The 21,683-nt window shown below is 28.5% G+C and overlaps 1 long non-coding RNA gene across 2 annotated transcripts in view; it reads left to right on the top strand.

Annotated features, from left to right (window-relative positions):
* The window catches only part of LOC122512392, a 209,786-nt gene that overhangs the window by 70,477 nt on the left and 117,626 nt on the right, over positions 1 to 21,683 (top strand). For both annotated transcript variants that reach the window (XR_006302625.1, XR_006302626.1), the window contains exons 6-7: positions 4,110 to 4,216; positions 7,502 to 7,529. This is a non-coding gene — a long non-coding RNA (uncharacterized LOC122512392). The remainder of the gene's footprint in view (positions 1 to 4,109; positions 4,217 to 7,501; positions 7,530 to 21,683) is intronic.

The raw sequence follows: 21,683 nt of genomic DNA, 5'->3' as shown, positions 1-21,683 counted from the left end.
ATATAACGCAGGATTACGTGGCTCGCGCGCGTATTTACAAAGGTATGCATCTTCGATTCATGGGAAATACCTCGAGTGGACTCTTGAGAATTGTATGTATATATATATATATGAAGGATGTTTAAATTCCCATTCTCACTGGTGTTTATGTTTATTAGACTTGGCCGGTCCAGAAAAAAGAAGAGTGTTTCTAATTTGATGCGACGCCTTTCAAAACCGAAAAGTCATTTTTTCTCACATATTAAATATAATTATAATAATATTCAACTGGTACCAGAAAGAAGCAAATTGTTATTAAACGGCTGCAAATTTTTATCATGTTCTATCAAATTGGGGGTCGATTTTGCAATTTCACTTCTATCAAACTGGTACCAAATGTATTAAATTATCACCAACTATAATATCAAACTGACAAAGTCGCAAATTGTAACCAAAAAGTATCAAACTGGTAATACCAAAAAGTTACTGAATACTTTTTTTTTAAATACTTTATTACAAAAATTTAAATCAATTTCATACTTTTTTGTACCTAAACCTTTAGTCGACATAAATTTAAAAACGGCGTAGCTAATATATGTATGAAGGATGTTTAAATTCACATTCTCACTGGTGTTTATGTTTATTACACTTGCGGCCAGGTCAGAAAAAGAAAGCATCACTAATTTGATGCGTCGCCTTGTTCAGAAAAATTCATTTTCTTCTCCCATAAATACATAATTCGGACTTACAACTTCCAGTTTGTTGGATGATCTCAATTTTTACCCCTCATAACTTATACGTACCTGGAACAAAAAAAAAGAAGTCCAACATTAATTTTTCAAATTATTTTCACATTTTCATAAAATATGAGAAAGTATTTTAATGACTTTTGTAAAAATGATCAAAAAAATGGTTTTATTATTATTATTTTTTTTTATTCAAAAGAGACGATGGGAAAAAATATTCAAGTGTTTCTCTGTGGGGACACAATGGTGGATCATTTGTAACTTGCCAAGTCTGGAGGAGATGACACGCGAGAGTGGAAAATGATAGGTTTCGCTTTTACCGAATAGGAAATGGTACAAGAAATTCTGTTCGTATCATCATTCTTTTTATATATATATATAACGAATAAGAAGAAGACTGTGCGAGAGAAAAAGTGTAGGGAATCAGAGTTGATCCATGCTCGCTTATAAAGATTTACAACGTCCCAGAGGGCATGACTGAAAAATGCATTACGACGTCTCGAGGTCGTCATTAAAAACGCCTTACTGGATCCTTTTTTTATGATCGAATACGCGCGACTATAATATACAAATTCTGGAATTATTTTCTTACCCAATAAAAGCGAAATGTTATAATGTTTGTTCAATGCTCCCGCACGTATCCATTTATATGGCCGCAGCAATTGAAGAATAATAAATCTCCAGCGAGGAAAATTTATTATCAATTATGTGTTAATCTGCGAAGGATTAAAATCAAGGAGACAAGAGAGAAATCCTTTTTTTTATTTCAAATTAATTCCTTATACGATGATGATTATTCGCGCAAGGACATATAAATAGGCTGTAAAATATTCAAAAACGTGAGGAATTCGAAACACTCATCGTGTTTTCGCTCATCATGATTCTCGTCAAAATGATACTTAGATATGCCCTGGGGTTAGGTTATTATTCCACTCGCGTGACAGTTGCATGTCACACATCATCCTTGTTTTCTTCAATCTTCTATTGAATTTTCACCTGGAGCTGTAAAATATACAACCGATCTTCTATATGGACTTGAAAACTAACGGTTTCACTTTGGTAATAAATATGATTGCGCATACCAAAGTGGGACGAAACGCGAATTATAATTAAAATCTATATGTAGAGTTTGTTTCTAAATCCTATGAATGTAACAGAATTTTGCTCTTGGAAGAGATATGACCATATATAGCTACCCATGATTCATGGTTGGTAATTAAAAGTTTCGCCCAGCCGCGGATATATATAGAGAATTGCGGTACGTAACATGTCGAACGGAAGTCAGACTTGACTTTTGATGACTGCTGTGTACTTTATGCACTTAAATATTTATGAGAATTCCAAATATGAAGAACCTATTTCGCTTTTGAGTACTGCTTAGAATTTCTCACATAGCTATAAAACATGATTAAAGGGTACTTAAAACTGACTATCGATATGATTTTATGGCTATACATAGTTTCTAAATTACCATCAATGAAATTTCATTTAACCCTCATCTCGCAACTCTTTGCGGATTAAGACGCGCACACATTGATTTGCGGAAATTATTTAAATTCTATCGAAACTTTTTTTTATGACGGTCATTTGTTATTTCCTCTGTGCAAAATTGGAAGTTAATTTTAGCACATGGTAGTGTAAACAGTGTTCAATTATATGCTCTTCACTTTGGCTGACAAACAGTTTATTAGAAAGCGGCAAATTGGTACCATGAACCGAATTGTTACCAAAAAGTAACAAACTGATATTAAATAATATTAAACTGGTACTAAACGAACACAGTTTTCTTAAGGATATCAGATATTGTTCAAGAGTTTAAGAATCAATCGTCAGTATTCTAATTCATGATTCGAGTTATTTCTTTCTTTCGATTAAAAAAAGACAAAAATTCTTGCATGAAGCATGTCAACATTAGATCTTGAATGATTTATCGAACGAAAAAGATTTAACCTTCGTGTTTTACGAATACAGTTATATATATAGTCGCCTGAGTCTAATAATGCAAAAGATCTTATTGGATCTCCTGTTGTATGCACACCTACTATGTCCATAGAGAAAAAATAAAATAAAATAAGAATCCACACACGTTGGTTACTTATGTACATGCACGTTGGGAACTCGCAAGCCTTAATTAGCTTAGTCCGGTTTAAGGTTTATTTCGTGCCTTTTGCCTTTGTCTCCCTCGCCTCCTCTCCTACCTCTTTCCGCAATGCAAATGCGCCGAACGCTTTCTCCGTTGGGGCAGCGCGATATCGATAATGCCTCGATTTATTGGCCAGGGGCTTAGAACCAAACGTTGTCCCAGATTCTTCCGGCGCTGGCCTTAGCCGACTACTATGAATTACATTCGAGCAGCGTTAATAGCTAAAGGAGGCGTGGGCGAAACTCCATTTTTGAGCTCATTCAACTGAACGAATCGATCCATCGATTTTGACTTCCTAAGCTCTTTCTTTCTCTCTCTCTCTCTTCTCCTTCCCTCTTTGTCCATTTCTCTATATATCCAATTAGAATATTCGCACGATCGGCAAACTTCGAATTTATCGTTTAGAGATAAAAGCTTTTAACAAGAAGTTTACATTCTCTCAAAAAATTTTTATACATACGTGATTTTCGCGCTTATGAACATTTTTGTTTTTGTTTGAATACTTATTTTCTGAACGGGTTTTTTTTATGAGCTTTGATCATTTTTTTTAGGAGACTGTTTACGATTTAAATGTATTTTTTCGGATTTTTGTTTTTATATTTAGGAGTATTTTATTCCTGAGGGAGATTATTTTTTAATGCACGGAGAAAAATCGGAATTTTAGCTAAACCCTGATTCCTGTAGTCTAGGACTGATTACTATACTTATTAGACTGGATATTATTTTATAGGAAAATAATTATTGAAGTGTTTACAGGAATCAATATAAAAAGTTAGTTGTTAATTTCTTCAGAGTCAATTTTTTTCTGCTGCGATTTATGAAACTATTTTTCAATTCCTTATGAAACTATATTCTTCAATAGTTTATGAAACTATTTTAAATAGAAACTTTGGCTAATGAAATCACTTAATCGTGAGAGTGCGATAAAACATAGGAGAGGCGTAAAGTTGTGTCTATCGCGTGAGTAAATACGGGAGATTTTATGAGAAATAGTAAAAAAAAAATATTTATCTTGAATCTAACATTTAAAATTGGACATTTATCGATTTTATATTTAAACAAATATTTTATTAATTAAACGACCCAGTTGGATGTAAATTCAATCATAAGGAGTAGTCTGACATTGGTGAATAGTGATTGACACACTTTGGAATTTATAGACTTTCTAGAAAATGAAAATTAATTTTATGTTCATGTAATTTTTGTCAGAAAAAATATGACCCAATGATTTTTTTTTGCAGGTGTTTGTTTCTGGTGGGAAAATTTTTAGTTGCAGAACTGGAGCATTTACTGGAGATCTCGTGCAGCTGAGCGCAGGAAAGGATGGCATTAGGATCCATCGATCAAGGTAGGATTTATTTTTTAATGATCCTCTTTTTTTTCCTAAATGACTCGTTGCATCGCTGTCTGTTTTTTTAAATAGTAGAATGATTTTTAATAATAGAAAAAAATATTTAATAATAACTACTTACAGAAAAAGTAGAGTTCAAGAGCTGGGAGAAAGAACAATGAGTGTGAGAGAGAAATTTGCGTTTTTCTCTTTCACTCTCGTTGCTCCCACTCTAGCGCCTGCGCGGAACGGGACAAAAGTGTCGGAGAGGGGACAATGGGAGTAAGAGAGAACTATTGAAACTTCTCTCTCACACTCATTGTCCCCACTCCACTTTCCGCTTGTCCTACTTTAAGAACTTCTTTTCTAGTTAAGAAAATACTAAATATTAAAAATTAAATCTATGTGAATAAAGTTTCATAACATGATTTAATTTTTTCCCTTAAGGCAATTTTTTCATTCTAAATATTTTTCTCTGTATTTATATTTTATTTTCAAATCAATTTTAAATACAAGTTTTTACAACACTGGTTGTAAATCTTTTTCGCATAAAAAGAAACAATTAAAAAATTCTAGAACGCAAAGTAAATCGTAAAGAAAAAAAAAGAAATTTAAAAAAAAAAATTTTTCTTTTTAAATTAAAAGGTATGGAATGGAATAATAATTAAAGGTTACAGTTGTCAAAGTGATAGGATGAATATTTTGCTTGTCGTTGAGTATATTTCAATTGTTACAATATTACCTCACGGTGTTGGCTATAGTTATGATATATTCGTATTTTCGTGACGTAGGTGACCGACAAGAGAGTTTATTATCCTGTGGCGAGATAATTTCTCGTTTGTTTCATTGAAAGGTACATTCATTTCAATTCCTAAAGCTCAAGTGGATGTCGTTAATCACCAGGGGACAAAATGTTTAAACTTACATGTGATTATTAAACATATATATACGTATACTTTATTACAGAAAAAAAATATATATATATATAATTTCCAACTCCTTTGATGTAATCTTTTCATCTTATCTCGATCTACATAACTACTGCCAACTTTGTTACTTAATAAAAAACAACTTAAACAATTTTTTTGCAAGAAAGTTTCCACTTTGCTATTGCTTATTAAATCAGGGTTGCCAGAAAAATTTAATTTTGTTTTTCCCTGATTTCCAGACAAAATTTTGACTTTTTCCCTGACCCTGAAAAAAAATTCTGATTCACTTTAAAAATGATTAGATATTTAAAAAATGTTCTGTTATATTTATTTATGAATAAATGTTTGTAATTTTGAGAATGAAAATACACAAATTCAACTCTGATTATTACTTTAATTAGTTAGTTGAATTTATTAAAAAAATAGTAAATTAAAAGAGAGTTTTAATTTAAAAGAAGTGTGTTAATTAAGATGTTCAAGTGTAGTTTCTCTCGGGATGGAAATAGATTTGAAAATATGATCTAGTAAAGAGAGGTTGACAGCAGTATGGGTATGATTGATTTTTTTTGAGAAGTTTTTGATTTCACCGAAAGCATTCATAGGTATTATTGCGATTTGTCAAAAACTCTCTCTGGTACAACTTTCCTAAATCGAATTTGAACATGATTTATATAAATGCATTCGTGCATTATAACCAAAAACAGTGCATCTGCCGTGCGCATCTCTTTGATTTATTTTCCTCTCTCTCTCTCATTCTCTCCTATATTGAAGTAAATTTCTCTTAAATGGGATTGAACATTCCACTCTGAAAATTTGCCGACAGTGCGAGGTCTATTAGACTTTGACCCTCATAAAAGCACTCTCGTTTGAAAATTAACAAAGGATTCTCATACTAAAAGCAAGCAAATTTACTTCGAATTAATTTCTACTGCAACGGAATAACTTCACGCATTTATATATATATGATATGAATACGCAAGCGAAGGATATGAGAGACATTATGGTTATTAGTTGATTTTTTTTGCTCTTATTTTTTGGTTTTGAAAAGAAATAATGGGTTCAAGTAGAACAGGTTGTAATGATTAACAATTAATCAGAAGCAATGTAAGTGATATTATTATTGCTTAAGAGAAGATTGAAATTTATTGTCGGCGTCTTCTCGAGGCGTTTGTAAGATGTATTTGATGTGATGACCTTTTTGTCGTTGGCGATTCTGTATCAAGCGCCGCTTGTCTGGTTCACTGATAATGAATGCAGATCAGTAACTGTAGTCTATTACAGGCAACATTGTTGATATTCTCGCTCTCTCTCTCTCTCTCTCTCTCTCTGTGTTTGCTTTTTTTTTATTCTCGTTGCGTTTACACGTTAGACATCTATGGAGATATCAGATTCATTAGCCGGTTACATTCGCTCATAAGAAGGCGTTTGCGCAATGAGTCGTTTGGACCAAACACGACATGTTAAAGAGAGCCGTCGTCGTCGACAGGAGAGTCAGAAGCAAAAAGCAGAGTGTACTATAGATTTAATGCCAATTGAAATAATATGACTCACGCTAGATGACAATTCAATGCATTCGTTGTATTTTAATTTACTTTCGATTTTAATTTTATCACTCTGCTTCTCTCTCTCTCTCTCTCTCTCTCTCTCTCTCTCTCTTTCACTGTCTCTATTTTACTATTTTCGAGGGTATTTCCCTTCGAATACTTTCATCACTCGTATACACTATGGAAAAGCCATGTTTAACGTGACGTTTAGACAAATATACGAGGGATTGTGTGTATATTATATTTTCGGCAACTCGAGAACACAATTGATTTTCGAAAGCTTTTCTTTTCAGTAGAGATATAAATAGTTGAGTGCATTTCGAGCAGGGGGGGAATTGATTTTTGAGGAGCGTGACGGACGTAATTGCATAATAATTCTTTCGAATGGCAGAAATGCAGAAAGATTATATTTCATCTGACATGTGAATTTAATTCTCCAAAGGGAGCGAATATTCTCCTCTTCCGTTGACTTAAGCTTTTTGAAGTGAGTATTCAGAAGAATGTCTATTGACTTTTTCCCAACCGCATATCGTATTACGCTATTATATTATATATGATCAATAATTTATGGCAAGAAATATTTTCTATGTAAAATTTTGTACTTATTCGAATATTCGCTTGGCGGAATTTTCATTTTACTATGTGTATATTCAATTTCATTAGGATTTTGTATAATATTCGTAATTTTATTCGAGAATATCTTTTTTTGTTTAAGAGAATAGAAAAAACTTATTTATTTAGTTATTTTTATTATTTATATAGTTTTCCATGTATTTTTAAAATTTTTTTAAGAGTATACTATAAATAAAATATGTTTTTGTATGTTTCAGGAATTGACCGTCCTGAGATCAACAATTGGTGAGTAATTGATCAGTAACACAGCGACACAATAAAATGTTTTATTTTTAGTCCTGTATAGATATCGACAGATGAATTTTCTACATTTTGTTAAATGACAGGGCTCGAACCAGTGAAAGTATTTAAAAATACAGACTTTCAATTATTATCTGAAATTTTATCTAAAATTAATTTTTGAATTAACATTTACTAAAAAATTCTACTATAGAATTCAATTATTTAAATACAAAAATAAATAATTTATTGAATAATTGAATGTTTTTTAAAATTCAATTCCCATAAAGAATTTTATGAATAAATTTTTAAATAATTGAATTCTTTCGACGAATTTTAATAAAATTTTTAAGAATTAATTACATTTTTCGAGAGTTTTTGCAACGAGTTTTATTATTTTTGAAAATAATTGAATTCCTAAAAAGATTTTTATTATTTACGCAAATAATTGAATCCCTGTAAAAATTTTATTATTTATAAAAATATTTATGAAAATAATAATCAATTATTTTAATAAATAATAAATCGATCATTCGGAAATTTATTTTTAAATCAATTTTTATTAGAAAATTCTACGAAAATTCAAAAATAAATAATTTATTGAATAATTTAATTTTTGTTAAAATTGAATTCTCATAAAGAATTTCATCAAAAAATTTTTAAATAATTGAATTCTTTTGATAAAGATTTTTGCAATTCATAAAGATAATTGAAATCATGACGAGAATTTTTTTTTTTACTTTTGAAAATAATTGAATTTCTGAAAAGAATTTTTGAACTCTTGAAAATAATTTTATTTCTCGTGATTAATATTGTTATTCATGAAAATAATTGAATTTTGCAAAGAATTTTATTAAAATTTTTGAAAACAATTGAATTTAGGCGATTTATATTTTTTTCTTGATTTAAAATAAATGTTTTTTTAATTGAAAAATATTAATATTTATCAAATTTTCTAAAATAGAATTCCGACAAATTTTGATCTCTAAAGTATAGAAATTATAAATCAAAACAGCGCTTTAATTGAGCGCTAGGAAGGAGCCTCGAACAAAATAAGTATTGCGTGAGTATTTTTTAAGTATTTTGCATGTTGATATTTGTGTCGCTGTGTTCCATTCTTTATAATGTGAATGCTTGCAGTTAATAATATTGTTTATTTGAACAAAAATTATTTTAAGAACTTGCATTTCGCTGACGAATTAAACAAACTTTAATTAATTAAAATCTCGGGCTAATATTATACGGTCTAATATTTAAATTTGTCTTTTGGACTATTTTTTCCTTTATAATAAATAAGAACTAATTAAATAACAATGATAATAATGATTGTCATATAGCAGAATTTTCAAAAACTGAAATTTTCACCTCGGCAATTTTTTACAGTCGAAATTTAATTTTTTACTTAATTGGGCTTTGGCATTGGTAAAAATGCGAAGCATTGAATTTCTTTCTTGTAAAAAAATCGTCACAATAGTGACAAATAGTAATTTTCTGCGCACATTACACAAACTGCGGTAAATTTTAATTTCCGTTATTTTCCACATACCCTCTTTTTCTCCTCCACTTTTACGGATATGTATATATTGCGCAAATAATTTCATGCGTATTTTTCAATTTAACAAATGTAGGTTAATATTTTTTAATAATTGACAATCATTGTATGATATTATGCAAATACGGTGGAATATGTCAGTGCTGAAGGCGCAGAACGTGTGTGTATATGTGTTGGCTTATTAAATTCGCATGCCGAGGAGAGATATTGACGCGTGTGAAAGACCAAGGTTTCGCGAGCTTCTCTTCATTTCTCTGATATATGTGTGTATGTTGGTATTTCCATAAGGAAGCTCAAATTCAGATACATGTAGATTGTAGAGTGAGAGTGTCTCCGCGAATCTTGCAATGAGGTTGAACCCCCAGAGCAAAGAACGACTATATATACAAGAACAAGCAAACAGGACAAGAATAAGAAGTGGTCCTACAAAGAGATCATGACTCAACGTTAACACAGAGATCGTTTCAGAGCGCATTGCAGCGCAAAGAGGAGAAAGTTTACCAGGAACTGTCTGAATCCTCCCGCGATTGGTAGTAGTCTCTACTCCTTTATTTTTTTTTCTTTTCTTCATCATTTGCACTGGCAGTCACGAGATGCATTCATATAGACAACTATAATAATAGTCAACCAAACTCCTTTGTCCCCTTTCTCTTTTCTCCGTTCACTGTTGTAATCTCCGCCTTGAGGAATTTTCTTTTATTATCCTTTTATTTCATTTGATTTAGATTTGTTCCTTTCTTTTAAGAATTGTTCATATAATGGGTTGGAAATTTATTTATTTGTTTCTTTAATCCTAGATTTCTTAACGGAACTGGTTCAAGCGTTACTCTCTAACTGGGGTACTTTTAGATACCCCAAATTGGTTTTTGGGTGATTTCTTAAAAATCACCTAGAATTAGACAATTCTGCAACCCGGAATCGTATTCAGCAAACAAAAATACAATATAAATCACTCCAATATCAAAAGTAACCAGAAAAAAAATTTTTTTTGGGGTCTTTACCCCCACTTTTCTCAGAATTCTAAAGTGTTACGCAATTTTGGGACCTGGAATCGTGTTCAGCGGACGAAAATACATTGAAAACCATTCCCATATCAAAAATACCGAAAATTGCCGACCACTTCAGAATTTTGAAAAAAGTGGGGGTAAAAACTCCAAAAAACATGTTTTTGAGGATTTTCAATATATCTTTTCTCTTTAACCTGAAGTACTAGAGATTGCCATAAAGGCTTAAAATAAAACTCGAAACTTACACTTTAAGATCCATATGTGTAAGACCAAAAAATAGAGGTTTTTGAAAAAGTGGGGGTAAAGACTCAAAAAAATTGTTTTTTTTTGTTATTTTTGATATTGTAGTGGTTTTCAATATATTTTTGTTCGCTGAACACGATTCCGGGTTCTAAAATTACGTAGTACTTCAGTATTTTGAGAAAAATGTAAAGAAAAACCCAGAAAACTTGTTTTTTGGACTCTTTACCTCCACTTTTTTCAAAATTACATATTTTCTTAGTCTTGTTTCTATAGATCTTGAATAGCAAATTTTAAATTTTTATTTAAGGATGAAAGAGAAAATTTTGAAACTTTCATTAGTAAAACTTCCAAAATTTAGATTACGCAAGTTTTTTTTCTTTTTTACTTTTTTTTTGCTAATTAATAACGTGATTATTGTATATAATTATCGAATTTTGTGCGGAGGTTCTTTCATTTCATAGGCCACGCTTTCGCAACGATTTTTTGCGGTTCGCTATAAAATTTCGTCGCGGAGATTCTTGTCAAGAAATGGCTCGTGATTTCAGCAGCGCGGCAGCAAGCAAATTCATTAATATCCTGATAGTTCGCAAGAAGTTCTAAATATGTGAAACGATCTTTTGAATCTTTTTTTTTTATTTTTTAGTGACTTACGAGATTTATGGACTTGGTGTAAAAATTCAGGAATTAACGGTGAATTTTCGATATATATATACATATACCTGCGAGAACCAATCCTTGAAATTAGATTTATTACGAGACAAAATCGTTTTGGAGCACACAAAAGAGAATTCTAGAAAAAAGTGTATTTGGAAAGAGAAAAAATTATTTTTCAAGTAGTTAAATTTTTAGAACTCGTTTTTTAAATTGAAAATTTGAAGAGGTTTTTTTATTTAGGGTCGAAGGAATAAAATCTTGGGTTTGTTACTAGCGAAATTTTTTTGGAGTTAATTTTTTCTTTATGAGAAGAAAAGATTTCTATTATTATATGATTAATATTATTATTATTTTTATTATATTTATATTATTATTATATTTATATTATTATTATATTTACATTATTTATTAACCCCTTAAATGCCATCAATGATTTGGCGATCAAAATGTTTGCCATCTACACTTTAGAATTTTAATATATTTATAATACTTCATGATTACATTATATTAATATAGGTACTTATATTGTAATTACAGGGTTGCCTCAAATATTTAATTGTTTTTTCCTGACTCAAAAATATTTTTTATTACATTTATTTACAAATTTCTTTATAATTGTAAAATTATACGAAAACATCAATAATTTTTAATAAATAAGGTTGAACAAAAAGAAATATTAAATATACATTCATACAAAATTACTATTTATGGTTCAACGAAACTAAATTCAAAACACGAAGAAATCGATCATTCCGAGTCTTCGACTCAAAGTGATCGATTTCTTCGTGTTTTATAATAATTTAGATGATTATCATAAAATTTTTCAAAAAAAAATTTAATTATTTTAAAAAATCCTAATAAAATCCTTCGCAAGAATTCAATTATTTTTACAAGTAGTAAAATTTCTTAAAAGAATTCAATTATTTAAAAAAATGAAATAAAATTCGTTGCAAGAATTCAATTATTTTAATAAATAATAAATCGATTGTTAGGAAATTCATTTTTAAATCAATTTTTATTAGAAAATTCTACGAAATTTTAATTATTTAAATTCAAAAATAAATAATTTATAGAATAATTGAATTTTTGCTAAAATTGAATTCTCGTAAAGAATTTTATCAACAAATTTTTAAATAATTGAATTCTTTTGACGAATTTTAATGAAATTTTTAAGAATAATCACATTTTTCAAGAAATTCGATTAAAATTATATCGAAAATAATTGAAATCCTGCTATGAGTTTTATTATTTATGAAAATTGACTTTTATGATCGTTTTTTTTATTAAGGGCTTAGCCCGTGCAAGAATCTTAAATAAATAAATTACTGAGAACAGTTTTATTATTTTTAAAAATAATTGAATTCTTGCGAAAAAATTTATAAAAAATTTGTAAATAATTGAAATCTTGGGAAATTTTTATTATTTATAAAAAAAATTTGTTTACGTAGAATTTTATTAAAATATTTTTAAATAATGGAATTTTAAAGAAGATTTTTGCTATTTATAAAGATAATTGAAATCATGACCAGAATTTTTTTTTTAACTTTTGTAAATAATTGAATTTCTGAAAAGAATTTTCTAACTCTTGAAAATAATTTTATTCTCGTGATTAATATTGTTATTTATGAAAATAATTGAATTTTGCAAAGAATTTTATGAAAATTCTTGAAAAGAATTGAATTTTGGCGAAGAAATTTATCTAGATAATTGATTTCTTTCTAAGGATTGCATTAAAATTTTGAAAATAATATGAAATACAATATTAAAAAATTCAACTAATTTCAACAGAATTGAAATTAAAATTGTATTAAAAATAATTGAAATTCTGCGATGAGTTTTATTATTTATGAAAATAATTGAATTATTGAGAAGAAATTTATAAAAAATTGTAAATATAATTTAATTACTGTGAAATTTGTATTATTTATGGAAATAATTAAATGTTTGCTTAGAATTTTATTAAGATTTTTTTTTAAATAATTGAATTCCGTTGAAAAATTTTATTTAAATAGTAGATATTTAAAATCATTGAATTGAGGAAAATTTTTGAAAATAATTAAAATTTTGCCAAGAGTTTTATTAAAATTTTTGAAAATAATGAAATTGCGGAGAAGAATTTTATTATTTATAAAGTTACTTGAAATTTTGACGAGAATTTTTAATAATTTTTGAACATAATTGAATTTCTCTGAAGAATTTTATTACTTTTGAAAATAATTGAATTTCTGCAATTATATTTGTAACTTCTTTAAAATTTAATTTTTTTTAGTGTTTTTAACTAAAATTTTTCTATAAATCCATAATTTTTAATAATTAATTATATATGTATTAAAAAATGTAACTAATTTCAGAAGAATTTGAATTATTACAATTTTTTAAAAAACTAAGTTCTTTAAATTTTCTAATTAAATTCATTAAAAATTGAGAGTTTTCTTATGAATTTTAAAAATTCAATTTTTTCCAGTACTTTTACTAAAAATTCCTGACTTTTCCATGATTTCCCTGAATTTTTCCTGAAGTCCCTGATCTGTGGCAACCCTGAATTATATTATTATTTAAATTTCGAATTAAAGAAACAAATCGTAACAAAAATAGTAAATTTTACACTCGCAACTTTTAAAGAGTAATAAAATTAATAAAAGAGCCTTTAATTATTTTCCCAATAAATTGTCTTCCTTACTGTATGCGTGTTTAAGAATAAAAAAAAGTGATAATAAGACTAAATAATTCTTAATGTGAAATTGCTTTATTGGGACATAAAATTTGCACACAAATACACACATACACATACAGTTCAAACATAATACCCAATATTGAACACCGGTTGATCGTAATTTTTTGTCTTATATTGTAATTGTTACTGTATTATTCTGTTCTTAGTATAAATTTGCAGTTGTATGGGTTTTTCTGCTATGTATGTAAGAAGCAAAGTCGACACACTACACTGGAAAACTTGTTTCGTAGAAAGCGACCAAGTTCACGTGTAGTGTGTGTAATAAGGCACTACTGGTTGCAAAGAACAGCACATAGCAAGTGGTACACATAAGCATATTTTGTTTATTATCACAGATAAGATAAGTTTTTGGGGGAGGGAGATACATTTCGTTGGACGCAATTCAAATAAAATTAACGATCGAGTTTTGCGAACATGTTACCAGTGTCCCTATTATTATGCATATTGCACATTATTTTCCTATAATTGTTCTTGGAGTGGAAGTTATAATCACTTTTAGTTCTTATTAATTACTGTTTATTGAGAATCATTTATTTTATAAACTTTTAACTATACTTGTACAATATTGGGTAATATATTATTAATAAATTCCACTTCATTTGGTTTTATATCTATTCAATTTGTGATTAATAATAATAATAAAATTAAATAGAAATAAAATAATTGAAAATAAAAAGTTTACGACTTATCTTTATTTTTCAATTTCAGTTTTCTTATTTCTTACATTTTTGTTTCACTTTTATTCCTACTATTATTCGTCATAATTATAGAATATATTGTCCCGGTGTTTAATGTCAGGAAACATTTCATTTAACTTATAAATTTGAGAATTATGTATTTTTTTCTCGTGAATGATCTAAAATATTTCATTATTTTATAATACGGATTAGAGATTTCGTCATGTATATATATATTTCCTGTGGATAGTTTAGTATAATGGTGATTGGCTAAAATGTTCGCACGTATTATATATGATGGATTTAAACATTAGCAAGACCAATAGACGGATTTATTGAAGCGTGAATGAAAGTTTGCCCGCATAATCCTAATCTTCGAAACATGTAATCATTCAGAATTTTTTGAATTATGTGGGCATAGCATTTTATATATATATATATTTAAAAAAAAAAGAAAAGAAAATCGATTGGCACAATTCTATATTGAGAAAAAGTCATTAAGTTACAAATATATTTATATATTGTGATGAAATACATGCGCTGTGGTAGAAGTAAATTTTTTTTTTGTTTCAAGTAATTATGTTTAAGGTTAAAAGAATGTATTTATTAGTTATATGACTTAACTAGTCTTGATTAATGAGGTGCATTTTTTTCTTTTTGAAAATTGTGGTTTTCATAAGTATAGATAATATGTTGGATAAAATATTTAAATTAGTAGTTTATATGTGATATTTATATATGTTAAGAATGGGAGAGGGATTTGAGAAATTTCTCAGCCGAAACGAAGACATATATAATTATTAAAGACCAGTAGACCTCGAAAATGTATTCTCCCTAAATCTCGAGTCGTCAATTTTGACTATAATGATAGATGCCGAGAGAATTTCTTTTCTAAATGATTTTTTTTTATTAATAATTATAATAATTGATCTTAGTTGACAGATAAGACTTCAATTTACTGTATTAGGAACCGCAAATTGAAATGTTTGCTTCGTTTTTTACAAGTAAAATTATTTATTGAATAAATAATTAAATAGTTTAGGGAAAATAAATAATAAAGCCGGAAATAATATAAACTTACTTTAACTGTTTATACGTAGGAAATAAATTTTTGTTTTGGAAAAAGAAAAACTCAAGGAAATAGTTTAATAGGTTAGAAAGTTTAAGATGGTTTCTGAAAACGAAAATGGCGGATCCAATATGGCGGACGTAAAAAATTAAAAAACCTTTAAAACAGCTTGATTAAAATTGAATTAATTTTGTGTTTCGTTATTATTCCAAGAGATTTGAATTTTTTTAAATTTCTTTTTCATATAAAATTACAAAATTAATGATAAACGTGGGTCAAAGTTTGCGAAAATGGCATAGAATTTAATGCGTTAAAATAAATTTAAGCAAATCATTTAATAAATTGCGGGTTTTTTTTGTTATATAGAAATGAATATAACACCTTGAATTGTTTACTAAACTTATTCACTGTTCGTGATGCAGCAGTTGTTCGTGACAATGAGACAATCAAGATCTTCAAATCGTGACGTTTAACTGGTAGAAAGTTTGCCACTGCATGAGAATATAAAGAAAGGTGTGTTCAATGCAGTGGATTTGAGAAAAAAAATTGATAAGTAATTGTCCAATTATTTCTTCTTTACAAGCATAGAATTGATCCTCTTTAATGTTTTCTGAAAGTGATCAAAAGCATTGGAATTAGATTGTGAATTATTTTCTTTTTCACTTTAGATTGATTTCTATATAATTGTTGCATTTGATTTGAAATCGATTTTTGAAATCTATTTTATTTAACAATTAATTTGTTAATTTTTTTGAATTATTCGATTTTGATCCTTTTTTGGATTTGAATTTTGATTTCTTGAATTTTCGAATTATTTGTTTTTGTCTTTTGGTGGATTTGAATATTTGAATAATTTCAAAAGTTCAGTTCTTTTGCAGCAATATAAAATCTTTCGAAATAATATTCAAATTTTTGAATTAGTTTTTGAATAATTTGAGTTATTACAAAATAATTTTAAGTCACTTGAATAAATTCAATTCATTTGAATAAAAGTGAATCTCTTCAGTGAATTTTTTTAATTTAAATTCAATTTTTGAATTAGTTTTGAACACTATAAATTAATAAGAATTCATTTTGAGACAGCATTACATTTATTTTAAAAAGTTGAATTTTTTCCTGCAACGTTGAATATTTCGAATTTATTTTCAAATGTTTGAGTTAATTTTGAATTGTAATTTAATTATTAATAATTGAGTAATTGAGTAATCATGGAATTGTTTTGAGTTAATATTAAATTCACTTTAATACAGTTGAATTACTTTGAGGAATTTTAGGTTATCATGAAATAATTTTGAGACATTATTACATTAATTTGAATAAAGTGTAAAATCCCTTTGAGACTGTAAATTGAATATTTCGAATTTTTGAATCAGTTTTGAATTTATTTAGAACTTATTTAGGAATTTATTTGAAACTTATTTAGAAATCTATATAATCAACATTTTTTCAACAATTGAATTCTTTCGAGAAAATATAATTAAAATTGTGTTGAAAGTAATTTAATTCTTGGCAAGATTTTTATTAAAATTCTTTAAAATAATTAAACTTATTTTCTTGAAAATAATGAAGTTTATTTTAATAATTTTTACTGAAAATTTTGAAAGTAATTGAATTTTATGAAGACTTTCTTTCAAGTTTTTAAAATAATCTTTAAATAAACAATGTTAAATAAATAAATAAATCGTGTTTATTATTAATTGTAATTAATAATTTTCCTATCAAATTATATTAAAAATTTGTCATAGCAAAATTAAATTTTTTTAAACATTTTTATTAGAGTTTTTTTTGTAAATAATTACATTTTTTTTTAGAATTGAGGGCTTGGATCGAAGAACCGACGCTTCGCAATGTTCTGTGCGTTTACAAGCGTCGGTTCTTCGATCCAAGCCCTCAATTTCATTAAATTTTGTAAAAATAATGTAATTTTTGAAAATAATTTTAATAGAAAATTTTGAAAATAATTGAAATTTACAAAGAATTTTATTAAAAACTTTTGAGAACAATTGAATTGTTTAGAAAAATATTATTACAATTTTTAAAAATAATTGAACCTGTTAGAGAAATTTTATTAAAATTATTTTTAATATAATTGAATTTTTACCTAGAAATTTAATTAAAATTGTATTGAAAATAATTGAATTTCTCAGAAGAATTTTATTATTTATGAAAATAATTGAATTCCTTTGAAGTATTTTATTATTTATGAAAATAATTGAATTCTTTGGGAGGATTTTACAATTTATAAAAATAATAAATAATTATTTTAAAATTAACTTTTTAAAATATTTTCAAATCAACTTGAAATTAACTTTATTCTACAATATTTTTCAACTAGCTTGAAATTAACATTCAAAAATATTTCTAAATTAGTTTGGATTTCCCTTTTAGATGACTTTGAATTATTTTCAATTTCCTTCGAAATCTACAAAGTCATTACGAATAAATTAGCATCTACACTAATTTCCTTTGAATATGCCACGAATTCCTTGAATTCTTCCAAAAAAAAATTTAGGGGTTGTTTTTTTTCCTTTTTGGAACCAAAAAATTTCCGAATAGGAACAATTTTTCTTTTCGAATTCCACTGAATCCTTTTGAATAAACTTGAAATTCTTATTCGTTTCTTGGAATACTTGTTAACTTGAAAGTAAAGAAGGCTCTTAAATTCAGGTGAACATCAAAATTGGTGTATACTCCTCAAAGTTCTACACTATCGTTTTTCTAATACACACACACACACACACATAGATACAGGCATAGAAGCTTGTAAAAAAAGTGAAATTTTTTACTGACTTAAAAATCATGAAAGAACGATTCGCAATGGGATTCACAAAGGTGGAATGTGGATTGTGAGAAAAGGGACGCGCGATATACTCAATCGTTGTCTGTATATAAGAGAGCGAGCAAAAGAGAACCAATGTATGAGAGGCGACGAATTCCAGGGCGAATCGTTCCACTGGTGAACTAAAGATTCCGGGAAAGATTTCGGCGTGGGTTATTAAGCCAAAGCTAATTCCAAAGGGGTTTTTGGGGCAAAGCATCAGCCACCTACCATCGGAATCCCCTGCATTCGTTATAAGGTATAACGCAGAGAGGGAGGGGTAGTGACACGGAATACTAAATGGGCCAAAAATACCCAGTAGATTCGTACGAGGTCGCCAATTACCATTTTTGCCTTTTTTCTTTTTTTGAGGGGAAACAAACCGAATATAGAAGAAGAAGACACGTCTTTACCCAGTAGACGGATCGAAATTCGCGGTTTTGTCCAACACACGGCAATTTGAATCGTTATGGCCGCATTGGGAAACGAAATAGTCGGGTGGTATAGTTAATATGCTTTATACACCTGCAGGAAATAACAAACGAAATGAAAGTGCATATCTACGAAACACGAAAAGTACCACACAGTGGATAGGAAATAACAGAGCGAGTTGCTTAGTAATCGTGATATTTAAACAAGAAAGAAACAGAAGAGAAACACAAGCGTTTTTTTTTTTTGTCAAAAAAAAAATTGGTTCGAAACGAAACTAGTATTCTACTCTGGACCATTCGTATATTGCCCGGAGGTAAACACCCTGGGGGGGCATTTTCAGTTGTCAAAATATACGTCTGCCCCGGGATTCTACTACTATTACCCGTATTATTGACTCATTTTTTTTCCCCTCTCCTACTACTACGGTGTGTCCCATTCGTTTTTGGAAATAAAATATATGATTGTTTATTATAGGAGCCCAATCGGCAGCGTGAGAAGCGAAAATCAGGCAAAATACTAAATTACATACTCTGAGCATTTGAAACAAAAATGCGTATATTTCTTTTAAACACTTTTAGCTTCTTTGCCCGCGCGCATATATGCTTATCAACATTTTAAGTGAAAGAACGTGAGGGTAATTTTTAGTCAATAGCGCACGTGTTATTCCAAGTCGTAAAATTAGTTGAAAAAAACATAAAAAGTAAATGCCTTGGTCAAAATTGTCCATTTGTACTGCCATAATTATATAGAACTCAAAATACCTTTTCAAGTGGAATTTATTTTATGCTCTTTAAATGGAAAGTATTCTCAACATTGAAATCAATTTTTTTTTTCGTCTTCTTTCTCACATGCTGAACGTTCGTCATTACTGGATGAATTGGGTATTAACTTTATTGTAAATAGGAGAGTAAATTTTGTATAATAAAACGAAAATTGTTGGGAATTTTTGGGGTTTTTCCTATTTCGATTATTAAAATTTTCTGTATAGAAAATTGTAATTTCTATTCCCGTATGACTCAAAAATATTCTATACACAAAAAGAAATAATAAGAAAATATTTTACAATACTCTTCACATCAACATCATCAAAAAGATTTTACAGTGAAAAAATTCTCGAACTTTTTTTTTTATGTATTATAATTGAATCCTTTATATGATTGAATTACTATATCCGCTGATTAGATATCCCACTAGCATTTCAAATTCATTTGCGCTCATTCCTTCTCCCATGAAGTATATTACTCCGGAGATTAACTCCTGATTTAATTCCTCAGTTATAATACGAACAATATAAAATCGATGCGGTATATATGCGTATAAGAATAAAAAAAAATGAAAGACGCGTGAATTACTTTAATTCAGTACCGAATCTTTCCCTCTCTTATTTTCTCTCTCTCTCTTTCGTTCTCTCTCATTTCATATAGGTATAAGACCTCGATTCTTCTTTGCGTCGCTAATTTAAAATCATCAATCACTGGATACGTCGGGTTCGGACTGACTGTTACACGAATACAACGAGCAAGAAATTTGTATTGGCAGACATCAGTAAAGAAACTATTTAGAAATTCGCGTATTGTTCACTTTCGAATCACGAGAGTTTATAATTCATGTCATTAAAAGAAGAAGCCCCCCCCCCCCACCTATCCATTCCTTCTTCTCCTTCAAAACCCCCCCACTGAGAGACAAAAAAGTTTGTTGGTGAGAAATTTTAATGGATCTCCCCATCACTAATATACAATAAACCAGTTTTCAATAAATCACTACGTGTGCATGAATAATTAATAATTATTTATGGATAATTGCACATTTCTTCGGGAGAATGTTTTTTCCCCCTATTACTTTAATTACCCGAAATTTCTAATAAATATTATTATTACAATCATTCACTAATTACAAGTAAGGTATTATATTCTCGACAAAAAAGATAAGTCTTCACTTTTTACTTCAATTTTCAATTATTATTTTTTTTATTATTATTACTAGCAACCAGGGAAAAAAACAAGAGCATACACAAAAATTAATTTCAAAGTGTGGACAGACAGAATTAATGAAATAATGAAATACGAAGATTATTATAATATAGATAATTATTTTTATTATTATTATTTATCAATTATTGTAAATTATAGAATTATTCAGCGGTAAATCTTATTTATTTAATTTGAAAGCTGATTTACAACTCGAGATAGACGATCTACAATCGAATGCAATTTAAAGAGTGGGATATAAATATTCTATAATAAAAAAAGTTTAGAGATCAACATTGCTGCATATCATAAAGTGAGAAACACGCCCGTTCTCTTTTTGAAACAGAAGACAAAAATTTCTGAACATCATTCCATTACAAAATTTCCCCATGGGCAAACTATTACATACGCTAAACTCTGATGCCTGTCGTCAATATCATTCCAAATGAAACTTTCATCGAATTGTTACATTATCCTCCCTGTTATTCACTGTTTGGAGCCCAGTTTTAAAATTTCATTACGACATCGCGCAAGAAACGACGATTTCACTATATGTCTCCTGTTATAACGAACATTGTAAGCTGATATTGTACTCTTTCTATTTTCTCTCTTTTTTCTCTCTCTCTCTCTCTCTTTCACTTGCTATTTTCTTACTCTCACTCTCATCGAAATCGGTAGGAAATACAAAAGAGATTTTCTTTCTCGAGTCAGAGAGAGAGATATAAGGCGCAAAAGATCACGATCTGAAATGAGTAGCCCACACGCTGCGTAACTTTTGCCAGACTTGTATGGCATTTGGGTCAAAGCAATTCAAATGCATCGCGCCTCAAATATCACCTATTCGATTTGCAATTTAGAGAAATTCACCTTTTGTCTCTTATTCCAATAGAAAAAAAACATTCATATTTTACTACCGCATTTCAATATTCTTGTGTCTTCATCATTATAATCCTTTTGTTATTCCCACTCGCGTTTGTTTCATAATCAAATTCACTTAAATAAATACC

This window comes from Leptopilina heterotoma, unplaced genomic scaffold (genome assembly GCF_015476425.1).
Source record: "Leptopilina heterotoma isolate Lh14 unplaced genomic scaffold, ASM1547642v1 Lhet_98, whole genome shotgun sequence".
NCBI classification, from domain to species: domain Eukaryota; kingdom Metazoa; phylum Arthropoda; class Insecta; order Hymenoptera; family Figitidae; genus Leptopilina; species Leptopilina heterotoma.
Note: the sequence above shows the minus strand (reverse complement) of the source record. Positions and strands in the feature narration are given on the sequence as shown.